Below are 13,495 nucleotides of genomic sequence, written 5' to 3' on the forward strand. Positions count from 1 at the left end.
CCATGCCCTCTAGCGTTGGCCATTTCCATCTTGGGAAAACGGTTCTGACTGTCCACCCTGTCTATGCCTCTCATCATTTTATATACTTCTAACAAGTCTCCCCTCAGCTTCCAACGTTGTAGAGAAAACTATCCTAGTTTATCCAACCTTGGCGCCATTGTGGCTGAAACCATCTAATATAGGCGGCATTCTGGTGAAAATCAGGGTTAGGTGAAACGAGCAAAGGTTGGGAAGTGTTGGAAGCAATACAGAGAGAGCAGATAGACTATGCCATCTACTTGAGAGATACATGAAATGAGTCCAATTTCTAATGTTCTTGTTTTGTACAATACCCCACCCCTCTCCCTCAATATAATTCTCCTTCAAGTGTCAGTACCGAGCGGTCCCCAGTCAGTCATGGCGCCTACAGTCAATGTTATGCCCTCACCCTCTCTTCACCAGACCACCTCCTTCTTCAGCAGTCTTCCACCTCCCACCAAACATTCTTGCGGCTGCTATTCCAATGTCAAACATGCCAAAGTGCCGGTAACTCTTAGAGTCATAGACCGTGTGGAAACAGGCCCTTCGGCCCAACTCGCCCATACCGGCAAACAATGTCCAAGCTGCCCTAGTCCCACTTGCCTGCGCTTGGTCCATAACCCTCCAAACCTGTCTTATTCATGTACCTGTCTAACTGTTTCTTAAACAATGGGATAGTCCCAGCCTCAACTACCTCCTCTGGCTGCTTGTTCCATACACCCACCACCCTCTGTGTGAAAAAGTTACCCCTCGGATTCGTATTAAATCTTTTCCCCTTCACCTTGAACCTGCATCCTCTGGTCCTCGATTCCCCTACACTGGGTAAGAGACTCTGTGCATCTACCCGATCTATTCCTCTAGTTGGGCGAAGTCACACCCACTTGCCTATAACGGCCCAAATTCATTCCGCCTCAGATCCTTACTCCTGGAACAAGACCTCAGTCTATTTGCAGCAGGCTACGTCCAAAGAGAAAGAGGTGACGGGATTTTATTCTGCCGGAGCGCTGGCAAAGATTGTTAAGTGCTTTGAAAACCATCAGCCTCCACCTCTCCTGTTAAAAGCCATGGTTCTTGTTGACATAAGTAAAGTATGCTTCCTAAGCCTTGGCCCCTCTGTGTAAATAGAGGTGTTTATGGGATGCTGGCCGTATTGGCAGCTCAGGCATTCTGGGCCCTGCTGGCAACACACCCTGTGACCAGGAACAGGTCTGACAGAGCAGGCTCTAGCTCCAGACCTAAAGGATGTGTAAGTGGTTGGTGCAGAGTGTTGTCCCTTGGGATCCCTGACCAAAATAGAAAGTCAAGCAACATTGAAAACCCTTTCTGTCCTCATATATTCAACTGTGAATAATTCCTTGTGCAGAAAGGAACGGCAGATGAAGGTTCACACCGAAGATAGGCACAAAATATTGGAGTAACTCAGCGGGTCAGGCAGCATCTCTGGAGAATAGGGAATAGGTGACGTTTTGGGTCGAGATGCTTCGTTAGTTATTCAGGTCTGAAGAAGGACCTCGACTGGAAACGCCACCTATTCCTTTTCTCCAGAGATGTTGCCTGACCCTCTGAGTTACTCCAACATTTTGTGTCTGTCGTCTGGCTAATTCCTTTTTTGATGCCTTGTGCTTTGCATTCACTGATTCCATCCCCATTATCTCTTGATTTCCCCTCCATCCCATCAGACTATTCCTGGGATCCTATTTTATCCTAGCCGAGTTTGTGAGTCTCAGGGGCTATTTCCAACCCATCCTCCAAAGACTGCCTGCCTGTGGAGCATGAGGAAGATGGACACCACTTCCACCAGAACATTGCAACACAGTGGTGCAGGGATAGAGTTGCTGTCTGTGTGGAGTTTGCACGTTCTCCCTGTGACCGCGTGGGTTTCCTCAAGGTGCTCCAATTTCCTGGATAGCACACAACAAAAAGCTTTTCATTGTACAGGTACCACTGAAATTGGTAATTTCATGACCAATACTGGACAGTATAGGCATAAAGATTAGCAGAGAATGGAACTACGCCCTCTTGTCCATGGACTCACATATGTACCAGCGTCTGCCACATAATCCCACTGACATTGAATTCCAGTGCTCACCATTTAAACTCTCCGTTGATTGCACTCTTGCCTTTAAATCCAAAGATTGCGAGTCACAACTAAAGTTTGAGTATAAAACAGTGAGCTGACACTTTAGTGCAGTGCTGAGGAAGGCCTAAAGTTTTGTTTGTTTAGTTTAGAAATACAGTATGAAAACAGGCCCTTCATGCCACCGAGTCCATGCCGACCATCGATCGTCCATTCACTAGTTGAGATGTCTGAAAGGCGCCCATTAAATAAAATTTATTATTATTATTATTATCCCACTTTCTCATTCAATCCCTTCACATTAGGGGCAATCTTTATCGATGCCAATTAGCCTGCAAACCTGCATATAGGCACAGGGAGAACGGGACCCAAGATCAGGATCAGTTTCAGAGGTATCAGCTCCTAGGTTCAAATTAGTTGTATGTTATCCCACTACCTGCGCTCAAGGGGCAATTTAAGGGCCTGTCCCACTTGTGCGTTATTTGCGTGTCACGCAGATGGTGCGCAAAGATTTTGTGAATCCCAAATTCCTGGGGCGCCGCGCGAGTCCGCGTGTCACTGCCCACATCGCAAGCACCATGCGCGCGTAATGCATGCCATGCGCGCATCACATGCGCGCATCACATGCGCGTCACGACGCGCGCTTCGTGCATCGTAACGCGTAAATGATGTCGCGTAAATGATGCGCAAATGACGCCCAAGTGGGACAGGCCCTTTACAGAGGGCTAATTAACCTATCAACGCGCAAGTCTTTGGGATGTGGGAGGAAACTGGAGCACCTGGAGGAAACCCACGAGGTCAGAGGGAGAATGTGCAAACTCCACGCAGACAGCACCCGAGGTCAGGATCAAACCGGGTCTGTGGAGTTGTGAGGCAGCAGCTCTACCTGCTGCGCCACCGTGCCGCGCTCATTTCACAATATCATTTTTTAATTCCTCTTCACCTGTTGCTGAAGATCTCCTCCGTTGATTAATCTCTTTACACGTGATCATCCTGGTGTTATCCTGGCTGGTATTCATCTTTCCAAAAACACAAAGTGAGTGAAAACTCCAGTGATCGCATTCTCTCCCACAACAAGTTATGTGCCTTATAGTTAGTTTAGTTCATTGTCACTTGCACCGAGGGACAGTGAGAGGCTTTTGTTGCGTGCTAGCCAGTCAGCAGAAAGGCAACGCATGATTACAATCGAGCCACCAGTGTGCAGCTACTAGTGGGCTCGGCACGGTGGCGCAGCGGTAGAGTTGCTGCCTTACAGCGCCAGAGACCCGGGTTTGATCCTGACTACGGTTGCTGTCTGTATGGAGTTTGCACGTTCTCCCCGTGACTGCATGGGTTTTCCCCGGGTGCTCCAGTTTCCTCCCACACTCCAAAGACGTGCAGGTTTGTAGGTTAATTGGCTTTGGTAAAAAATTGTAAAATTGTCCCTAATGTGTAGGATAGCGTTAATGTACAGGGCGTAGACTAGATGGGCCGAAGGGCAGTTTCCACTCGGTATCGCTAAAGTAAAGTAACATACACGATAAGGAAATGGATTAAGAAGAAGGTCGACAAAAATGCTGCAGAAACTCAGCGGGTGCAGCAGCATCTATGGAGCGAAGGAAATAGGCAACGTTTCGTCCCGAAACGTTGCCTATTTCCTTCGCTCTATAGATGCTGCTGCACCCGCTGAGTTTCTCCAGCATTTTTGTCTACCTTCGAATTTCCAGCATCTGCAGTTCCTTCTTAAAGATTAAGAAGAACATTGTTTTTCTCAAGGTAAGTAAGTAAGAAATGTAAGGGCAAGTAAGAAATGCTGCTGCGGGAGTCGAGGTTTAAAAGAGTTCGAGCGACTGTAATGAGTGATTGCCTTGGGCGCCATTTCATTTTGGCAAGTACCGATCCAGTTCCAGTATGTCCCTGCTTTAAAATTCTTAGGTAATAAAAACAGATAATAATCCTTGGAAAACTCAGGCAGTGTCAATATTTCAGGTCGATGTCCTTTCATCAAAACTAGAAAAGTGAGATAAAAAAAACAAGCATGTTATTGATGTATTGAGCAGGAGGAGCAGATTCAAATCGGCACGGAAACAGGCCCTTCGGCCCAACTCGTCTATGCTGAATAATATAATCACCCTGTACATTAACACTATCCTACACATTAGTCCCATTTGCCTGCATTTGGCCCATATCCCTCTAAATTTTTTCTACCCAAGTGTCTCTTAAGGAGGGTGGATACCTGGTTACACCTATTCAATTCTGGTTAAGAGTCATTGGGCTAAAATGTTAACTTTAGTTTAGTTTAGAGATACAGTGCGGAAACAGTCCCTTCGGCCCACTGAGTCCACGCCGACCATCGATCACCTGCTCACACTAGTTCTGTGTTATCCGTCTTTCTCAGTCATTTCCTACACCCTGGGATGCAATTCACTGAGCCTAATTAATCCTGCACGTGTTTGGGAAGTGGCAGGAAGCCGGAGCACCCAAGGGAAACCCACAGGGAGAACATGCAAACTCCACACCAGACTGTACCTGAGATCTGGATCGAACCCGGGTCTCTGACGCCGTGAGGCAGTGGCTCTATCAGCTGGGCCAAAGTGCCGCCTGCTGTTTCCCTCTTCAAAGACTCTACCCAACCTGATGAGTATACCCAGCACTTTATGTTTTATTGCAGATTTTCAGCATCTGCAGTTTCTTGATTTCCATGCTGAAATTCTCAGCAATGTTTCCAGCCCTTTTCCATTGGCCTGATGTTCGCATAGCTGGTAGCATGGCTGCTTACATAGAAACATAGAAACATAGAAACATAGTAACATAGAAACATAGAAACATAGAAACATAGAAAATAGGTGCAGGAGTAGGCCATTCAGCCCTTCGAGCCTGCACCGCCATTCAATATGATCATGGCTGATCATCCAACTCAGTATCCTGTACCTGCCTTCTCTCCATACCCCCTGATCCCTTTAGCCACAAGGGCCACATCTAACCCTCTTAAATATAACCAATGAACTGGCCTCAACTACCTTCTGTGGCAGAGAATTCCAGAGATTCACCACTCTCTGTGTGAAAAATGTTTTTCTCATCTCGGTCCTAAATAATTTCCCCCTTATCCTTAAACTGTGACCCCTTGTTCTGGACTTCCACAACATCAGGAACAATCTTCCTGCATCTAGCCTGTCCAACCCCTTAAGAATTGTGTAAGTTTCTATAAGATCTCCTCTCAATCTTCTAAAATCTAGCGAGTACAAGGCGAGTCTATCCAGTCTTTGTTCATATGAAAGTCCTGACATCCCAGGAATCAGTCTGGTGAACCTTCTCTGTACTCCCTCTATGGCAAGAATGTCTTTCCTCAGATTAGGAGACCAAAACTGTACGCAATACTCCAGGTGTGGTCTCACCAAGACCCTGTACAACTGCAGTAGAACCTCCCTGCTCCTATACTCAAATCCTTTTAGTGAGAGTTGTGTGCTCACAATTTAGTTTAGTTTAGTTTAGAGATAATTTAGAGATACAGAAACAGGTCCTTCGGCCCACCGACCCAGCAGCAACCAGCGATCCCCGCACATTAACACTATCTACACGCACTAGGGACAATTTACAATTTTACCATGTTCATTGACCTATAAACCTGTACGTCTTTGGAGTGTGGGAGGAAACTGGAGCACTCGGGGGAAACCCACGCAGGTCACGGGGAGAACGTCCAAACTCCGTACAGACAGCACCTGTGGTCAGGATCGAACCCAGGTCTCTGGCGCTGTAAGGCAGCGACTCTATCACTGCGCCACCGTGCCGCCCTACACCATGAGTGTGAACTCCTCACTGTAGGCTATTACTCCGGCACGCTACTGCAGGGGTACAGAACTGCCGGAGGAACGGTTTTTGAATGGGGAAATAAATTGAGCTGTCATCTGCTCTCTCCGACAGACCACGAAGGTCCCACGACACTATTTTCAGAAAGATTAGGGGAGTTATCCCTCGTGTCCGTACCAATATGATCTAATTACTGTTACCTTGTTGTTTTGAAAGCAAATTAGCTACCATATTCCCCTCATTGGACGCGTGACTACAGATCAAATTCAGTGTCACTGTAACATACTATGGACCAGACTGGATGAGGTGTCAATTGTGCTGTATCAACTGAGTCAATCATTTCTATTCCGTCCAATCTCACAACCTTCTTCCTTAAGCTTTTTCTAAACCCCCCAGTGTGAATCACGGCCTCACTGGCAACTGTGCCTTCAGCCGGCTGCAAATAAACATCCCAAATCCCTCACTAACTCTCTCCACTTCTCGGATTCTTGCTCTCGTCTTTTAATACACCTCCCTAAACCTGTTCAGATGCCTCCTTGTGAGCCCTCGTGTCAAGTTTAATGTTGCCACGTTCCACTGATGCACCCTGTGGCAAAAACAGGAAAGTAGACTATTATCTGAATGGTGGCCGATTAGGAAAGGGGGAGATGCAACGAGACCTGGGTGTCATGGTACACCAGTCATTAAAAGTATGCATGCAGGTGCAGCAGGCAGTGAAGAAGGCGAATGGTATGTTAGCATTCATAGCAAAAGGATTTGAGTATAGGAGCAGGGAGGTTCTACTGCAGTTGTACAGGGTCTTGGTGAGACCACACCTGGAGTATTGCGTACAGTTTTGGTCTCCTAATCTGAGGAAAGACATTCTTGCCATAGAGGGAGTACAGAGAAGGTTCACCAGACTGATTCCTGGGATGTCAGGACTTTCATATGAAGAAAGACTGGATAGACTCGGTTTGTACTCGCTAGAATTTAGAAGATTGAGGGGGGATCTTATAGAACGTACAAAATTCTTAAGGGGTTGGACAGGCAAGATGCAGGAAGATTGTTCCCGATGTTGGGGAAGTCCAGAACAAGGGGTCACAGTTTAAGGATAAAGGGGAAATCTTTTAGGACCGAGATGAGGAAAACTTTTTTCACACAGAGAGTGGTGAATCTGTGGAATTCTCTCCCGCAGAAGGTAGTTGAGGCCTGTTCATTGGCTATATTTAAGAGGGAGTTGGATGTGGCCCTTGTGGCTAAAGGGATCAGGGGGTATGGAGAGAAGGCAGGTACAGGATACTGAGTTGGATGATCAGCCATGATCATATTGAATGGCGGTGCAGGCTCGAAGGGCCGAATGGCCTACTCCTGCACCTATTTTCTATGTTTCTATGTTTCTATGTGACACGTTACTGGATTGAAGGTGCCAATGAAAGTGGTTTAAGGGGCCTGTCCCACTTGAAGATTATTTCGGTGACTGCCGGCATCATTGACTGACGTATCGGGTCACCGTAATATTCGTGGCGTGACGCAGCAATGACGCGGCGTGTGGCGGCGATGACTCGGCGTGATGACGTATGAAGCGCGGTGTTTTTTCAAGTGTCGCAACATTTTTTTTGTCGCCGCTGGATTTTGAAATGTTCGCCGAAAAAATCGCCAAGTGCGACAGGCCCTTAAGAGTTTGCCTAAAATCCCACCACTTTGATCAGATTTTCTCACCATGCCTGGTCAACGTTCAACGGTACTTTATTGTCAAGTGTACCTAGATACAGTGGAATGCTTGGTTTTGCACAAAATCCAGTAAAGCCACACCATGCATAAAGCACAATCGTACATAGGTACAAGACTGCAATGGTTGTAGTGTTGGAATGGCAGATCTGCTCTGAGGTGGTCCACAAAGAGTCTCCATGTTCCCTGCGCCATCTTGTGCCCATCAAAGGCCCGTTGCCATGGTGGCGGCTCTGGGTGGGTGTTGTGGGCGTTGGTCTGGCCATGCCACGCTGCTGGTGTCCTCCACCGCTGCTCCGGCGCTCCATGCCGTTGCAGGCCTCGTCCAGTCCATGTGCTCGGCCTCTGTGGGGCCTCTAAAGGTGCCCGATCCTCACGAGGCCACAGCTGCTGGGGGGGGGGGGGACTCGAGCACGTTCCTTTAGGAAGGAGATGAGGAGGGATTTCTTTAATTAGAGTGAGGTGAGTGTGGAATTCATTGCCACAGACGGCTGTGGAGACCAAATCAGTGGATATTTTTAAAGGCAGAGATAGATTCTTGATTAGTAAGGGTGGCAGGGGTTATGGGGAGAAGGCAGGAGAATGGGGTTAGGAAGGAGAGATAGATCAGCCATGATTGAATGGCGGGGTAGACATGATGGACCGAATGGCCTAATTCTGCTCCTTTCACATGAGTTGATGAGAGTGCGGTGGGAGGGGGGAAGGGAGGGGGAAGAGGAGGAAGGGGTTGCAGGATGGAAGTGAGGAGGAAGGGAGGAGGAGGATAACTGTGGAGCGGGGGGGGGTAAGAAGGGTCGATAGGTAGGACGTACAGTAGGAGGGGTTGTGAGGTGAGGGATGAGAAGGGGAGAGAGGTGGATGGCAGGAAAAGAGGGAAGCTTGATGGTATGGAAGGGAGAGACAGGAAGTGTGAAATTTATTGCGACGATTCTCTGTGGTTCTTTTAACAGCCTTGCCCTCCCCACCCTCTCAATGCAGTGAAAAGTCCATATTCAGTGGCGAGCTTATACTCCATGAGAATATGTGGCGCCTGTTTATGTTCCAGTCTTGTATGAAAGCAGTGTTGAAGCCCTACCATACAAACTTGGGCAAGGGCCAACAACTTATGGAAAAAATGTAGGGCAGAGGTGATGACTGTCAGTGTGTGTGTGGGGCGGGCTCATTTGCAAAACAAAAATCATTTTTCTTCAACAAGAAGGAGCCCTGCAAAGCTGAACTTAAAAATGTGAAACGGAGGTCCTGGTGCACAGTCCCAGAGGGCGATCCGCGTAAAACCGATGAAAATTAATCATTTCCACGGTTGGGTCTCGAGTAAATAGCACCCTGTGTTAAATGACCGCCAACATGCCGTTCCGACAGTCGTTCCGAATGAAAGGGGTGGGCAGAATAAGTAGTGTGCAACTGGTCGTGATAATACAGGCTAGGAATGAGAGGGAGTTGATTTTTATGTGGCCCTCAAGAGAGAGTCATACAGCCATAGAACCACACAGCGCTGAATCCTTCGGCCCAACTTACCCACACCAGCCAACATGTCCCATCTACATTAGTCTCACCTGCCTGTGTTTGGCCCATATCCCTCTAAACCTGTTCTATCGATTCTCCACTCCCCTGTCTCACTCTAATCTTTCCCCCTCTGAACGCATTCGATATTCCAGCATCTGCAGTTCCCTTTTGAACACTGTTCTATCGATGTTCCTGTCTAAATGTTTCTTAAACGTTGCAATAGTACCTGCCCAACTAGCTCCTCCATACACCCGCCAACCTCTGTGTGAAAAAATTGCTCCTCAGATTCCTATTAAATCTTTCCCTGTTCACCTTAAACCTTTGTCCTCTGGTTTTCGATCCCCCCCCCCCACTCTGGACAAGAGACTGTGCGTCTACCCAATCTATTCCTCTCATGATTTTAACCACCTCGATAAAATGGGTGAGTGCAGATGCCAATTAGAAACACAAGAGACCAGATCCTTGAGCAAAAAAACAAACCACTGTAGGAACCCTTCCTCCATCCATCTGACAATCACACTCCCCTCCCCCTGTATACATCTGAAGGGCCTGTCCCACTTTCACGACCTTTTTTACTCGTGAACATTTTTCATCAGGCTAGAAAAACGCCCCGGCCCACTTGATGCCACGAGTACCTACGACTAGCATCACGGCCTGCTACGACCTACCTACGACTTCCTACGACCTCATGCTGCTAGTATGAATCAAGGGCAAACTCGGCAGAGGTCATGAATTAGGTCGTGAAAGTGGGACAGGCCCTTAATACCTCACGGTTCCAGCTTTATCCCCCACTACAATTAGTCTGAAGAAGGGTCCCAACCCAAAACGTCACCCATCCTAAACGTCCCATCCCGAAACATCGTCTGTTCATTAGCATCCTTGGATGCTGCCTGACTCGTTGAGTACTTCCAGCGCTTTGTTTGTTGCTCGAGGTTCCAGCATTCGCAGCCTCTTGAGTCTCCAAATGCAACCAGGAACTGAACCTTGGGGTGTTTTCGGGTTAGTTCCACTTATACCAGTTGCCTGTGTGTGAATGTGTGTGAGTGATTGGTGGTGGTCGGAGGGGCCGTAGGCGCAGATTGGCAGCCACGCTTCCATCAGTCTGCCCCAGAGCAGCTGTGGCTACAGAAGTAGCTTACCACCACCGAGTGTGACTGAGGAGTGAATGAATAATGCGATGTAAAGCGCCTTGAGTATTAGAAAGGCGCTATATAAATCCCATCCATTATTATTATTATTACACCTCTGACTGCTCACAGCCCGGAAGAAACGTAAAGTTACAATAGCTTTGCAGGTCGTCTTTATTTGCTGGAGAACTCTCTCCTAGGATGATACATCTTTGTGTGACAACATGAATTTAACATTCAGACTCTGCAGCACAATGTGTTGGCTCTGAGGACTGTTAATTGAGCCACCTTGTTGGGAAGGTTACATAAACAAATCCTGTCTGGAATAATGAAAGCAAAATCTTCCTAATTGACATTCAGGCCATATAATTACAGCAGGATGATACTCATAAAAATGTAGCACAAAACCAAACGTAACCACACATGTTTGGAATGTATTCCTTTATCCTTCTCGCTGACCTCCTCAAGCCCAGTGTTATTCCCAGTACTCAATGCAGGCCACAACTCTGCCTTACGCTCTGTGCCTGTCTCCCGTGAGTTATACTAGACAAGTCCGGCGAAGTTCTCCAGTGATAAACCCCTCCCCCCTCCCCATCTCTCTCCATGAATGATGTGCCTTGGCCTTAACATGTCATTTGCCCCGTTCCTATAACCAGGTTGAGAGCTATGGGCGTGTGCGGTAAAGCCAGAACTATCTCTCAGGGCTAGTTTAGTTTGGTTTAGAGACACAGCGTGGACCTTCGGCCCATTGAGTCCATGCTAGCTCTATCCTCCACACCCAAACACTAGCTCTATCCTCCACATTAGGGACAATTTTTACCTAAGCCAATTAACCTACAAACCTGCACGTCTTTGGAATGTTTGGATTGGAATGTATTGTTGCTGTTTGGCATCATGACTGAAAATTATCTGGATAGTTACATTCAGGGTCATAGAGTCATATCTCACGGGAACAGGCCCTTCGGCCCATCTTGTCCTGCTCAGCATCAAAGTTGAGCAGGCCAGTCTTAGCTTTTCTCCATCCATAGTCATATAGCTTTAACCTCCCCCCCCCCCTTACACCTCCCTATCCCCTTCACCCCGTTCCCCCATTTCCTCTGTACCTAACACACACACCTCTTATGTTGTAACTGCCCAGAGTCATACAATCATAAGGTCAAGCAGCACGGAACCAGGCCCCTCGCCCCAACTTGCCCATGCCAACCAAGATGCCCCTTCTACACTAGACCCTCCTGCCCACGTTTGGCCCAGATCCCTCCAAATCTTTCCTATCCATGTACCTGTCCAAATGTCTTTTAAGTGCTGTTATAGTATCTGCCTCAACCACTTCCTCGGGAAGCTCATTCCATGTAGACACACTAGCCTGTGAGTGAAAATGTTGCCCCTCAGGTCCTTACTAAATCTTTCCACTCTCACCGTAAACCTCTCTGTTTCTTGAATCCCCCGACCCCGGCCAAAAATCTGTACATTTCCCCTATTAATTCCTCTCATGGTTTTTTATACACCTACATCTTTATAAGCAGGGACTATCGCAATGTTTAAGAAGCATTTAGACAGGTCCAGTGAAGAAAGCGAATGGTATGTTAGCATTCATAGCAAAAGGATTTGAGTATAGGAGCAGGGAGGTTCTACTGCAGTTGTACAGGGTCTTGGTGAGACCACACCTGGAGTATTGCGTACAGTTTTGGTCTCCAAATCTGAGGAAGGACATTATTGCCATAGAGGGAGTGCAGAGAAGGTTCACCAGACTGATTCCTGGGATGTCGGGACTTTCATATGAAGAAAGACTGGATAGACTCGGCTTGTACTCGCTAGAATTTAGAAGATTGAGGGGGGATCTTATATAAACTTACAAAATTCTTAAGGGGTTGGACAGGCTAGATGCAGGAAGATTGTTCCCGATGTTGAGGAAGTCCAGGACAAGGGGTCACAGCTTAAGGATAGAGGGGAAATCCTTTAGGACCGAGATGAGAACAACTTTTTTCATACAGGGAGTGGTGAATCTCTGGAACTCTCTGCCACAGAAGGTAGTTGAGGCCAGTTCATTGGCTATATTTAAGAGGGAGTTAGATGTGGCCTTTGTGGCTAAAGGGATCAGGGGGTATGGAGAGAAGGCAGGTACGGGATACTGAATTGGATGATCAGCCATGATCATATTGAATGGCTCGAAGGGCCGAATGGCCTACTCCTGCACCTATTTTCTATGTTTCTATGTTTCTATGGATAGGATAGGTTTAGAGGAATATGGGCCAATCGCAGGCAGGTGGGACTAGTGTAGATGGGACATATTGGTTGGTGTGGGCAAGTTGGGTCGAAGGGCCTGTTCCCATGCTGTAAGACTCTTTGACACTTTGATCTCTATAAAATCACCCCTCAGCCTCCTGCGTTCCAAATTCCTAGTTTGCCTAATCTCCCCCTAAAGCTCACACCCTTGAGTCCTGGCAAAATTTTCTCTGCACTCCTTCCAGGTTAATAACATTAATAAATTTCCCTATTTAATATTTTGGTCTGGGCAGAATAAATAATTCAACCCACTATGCTCTTCATTAGAGTCAGAGACATACAGCATAGAAACAGGCCCCCTGGTTCCCTGAGTCTACACTGTTTATCAACAGTCCATTCTCACGGATCCTCCATTAATCCAACCTTATATTCTTCCCACATTCTCAACAATCTTTCCCCAATTTCTCTCACACCTACACACCAGGTGGCCGGCCAACATGCACGTCATTGGAATGTGGGAGGGAACTGACATACAATGGAGAAACCCACGCGGTCACAGGAAGAATGTGCAAACTCCACACAGGCAGCAACCGAGGTCAGGATTGAACCCATCTGTGAGGCAGCAGCTCTACCCGCGGTGCCACTGGGCCACCCATAAATCTGGCAAGAGTAGAGTCTTCAGTAGTTTTCAGGTTTGGGTGTCGGACTGACCTGGTGATAACACTGGCTAAGATCCGAATGTCATAAGTACATAAGTCATAGAAGCAGAGTTAGTCCATTTGGCCCATCGATCGTGGCCGATCTATTTTTCCATCTCAACCCCATTCTCCTGTAAATCTTTAGCGATCTTACTAATCATGAACATATCGATCTCCGCTTTAAAAATACCCAATGACGTGGCCTCCACAGCCATCTGTGGCAATGAATTCCACAGATTCACCACCCTCTGGCTAAAGAAATTCCTCCTCGTCTCCATTCTGATGCCCGATGCCATGTGACCACCAGACATAGGCCATGAGGTGAACCATGCCCACAAGCAGGTGTGGCAGGCCGT

This window comes from Amblyraja radiata, chromosome 12, assembly GCF_010909765.2.
Source record: "Amblyraja radiata isolate CabotCenter1 chromosome 12, sAmbRad1.1.pri, whole genome shotgun sequence".
NCBI classification, from domain to species: Eukaryota; Metazoa; Chordata; class Chondrichthyes; order Rajiformes; family Rajidae; genus Amblyraja; species Amblyraja radiata.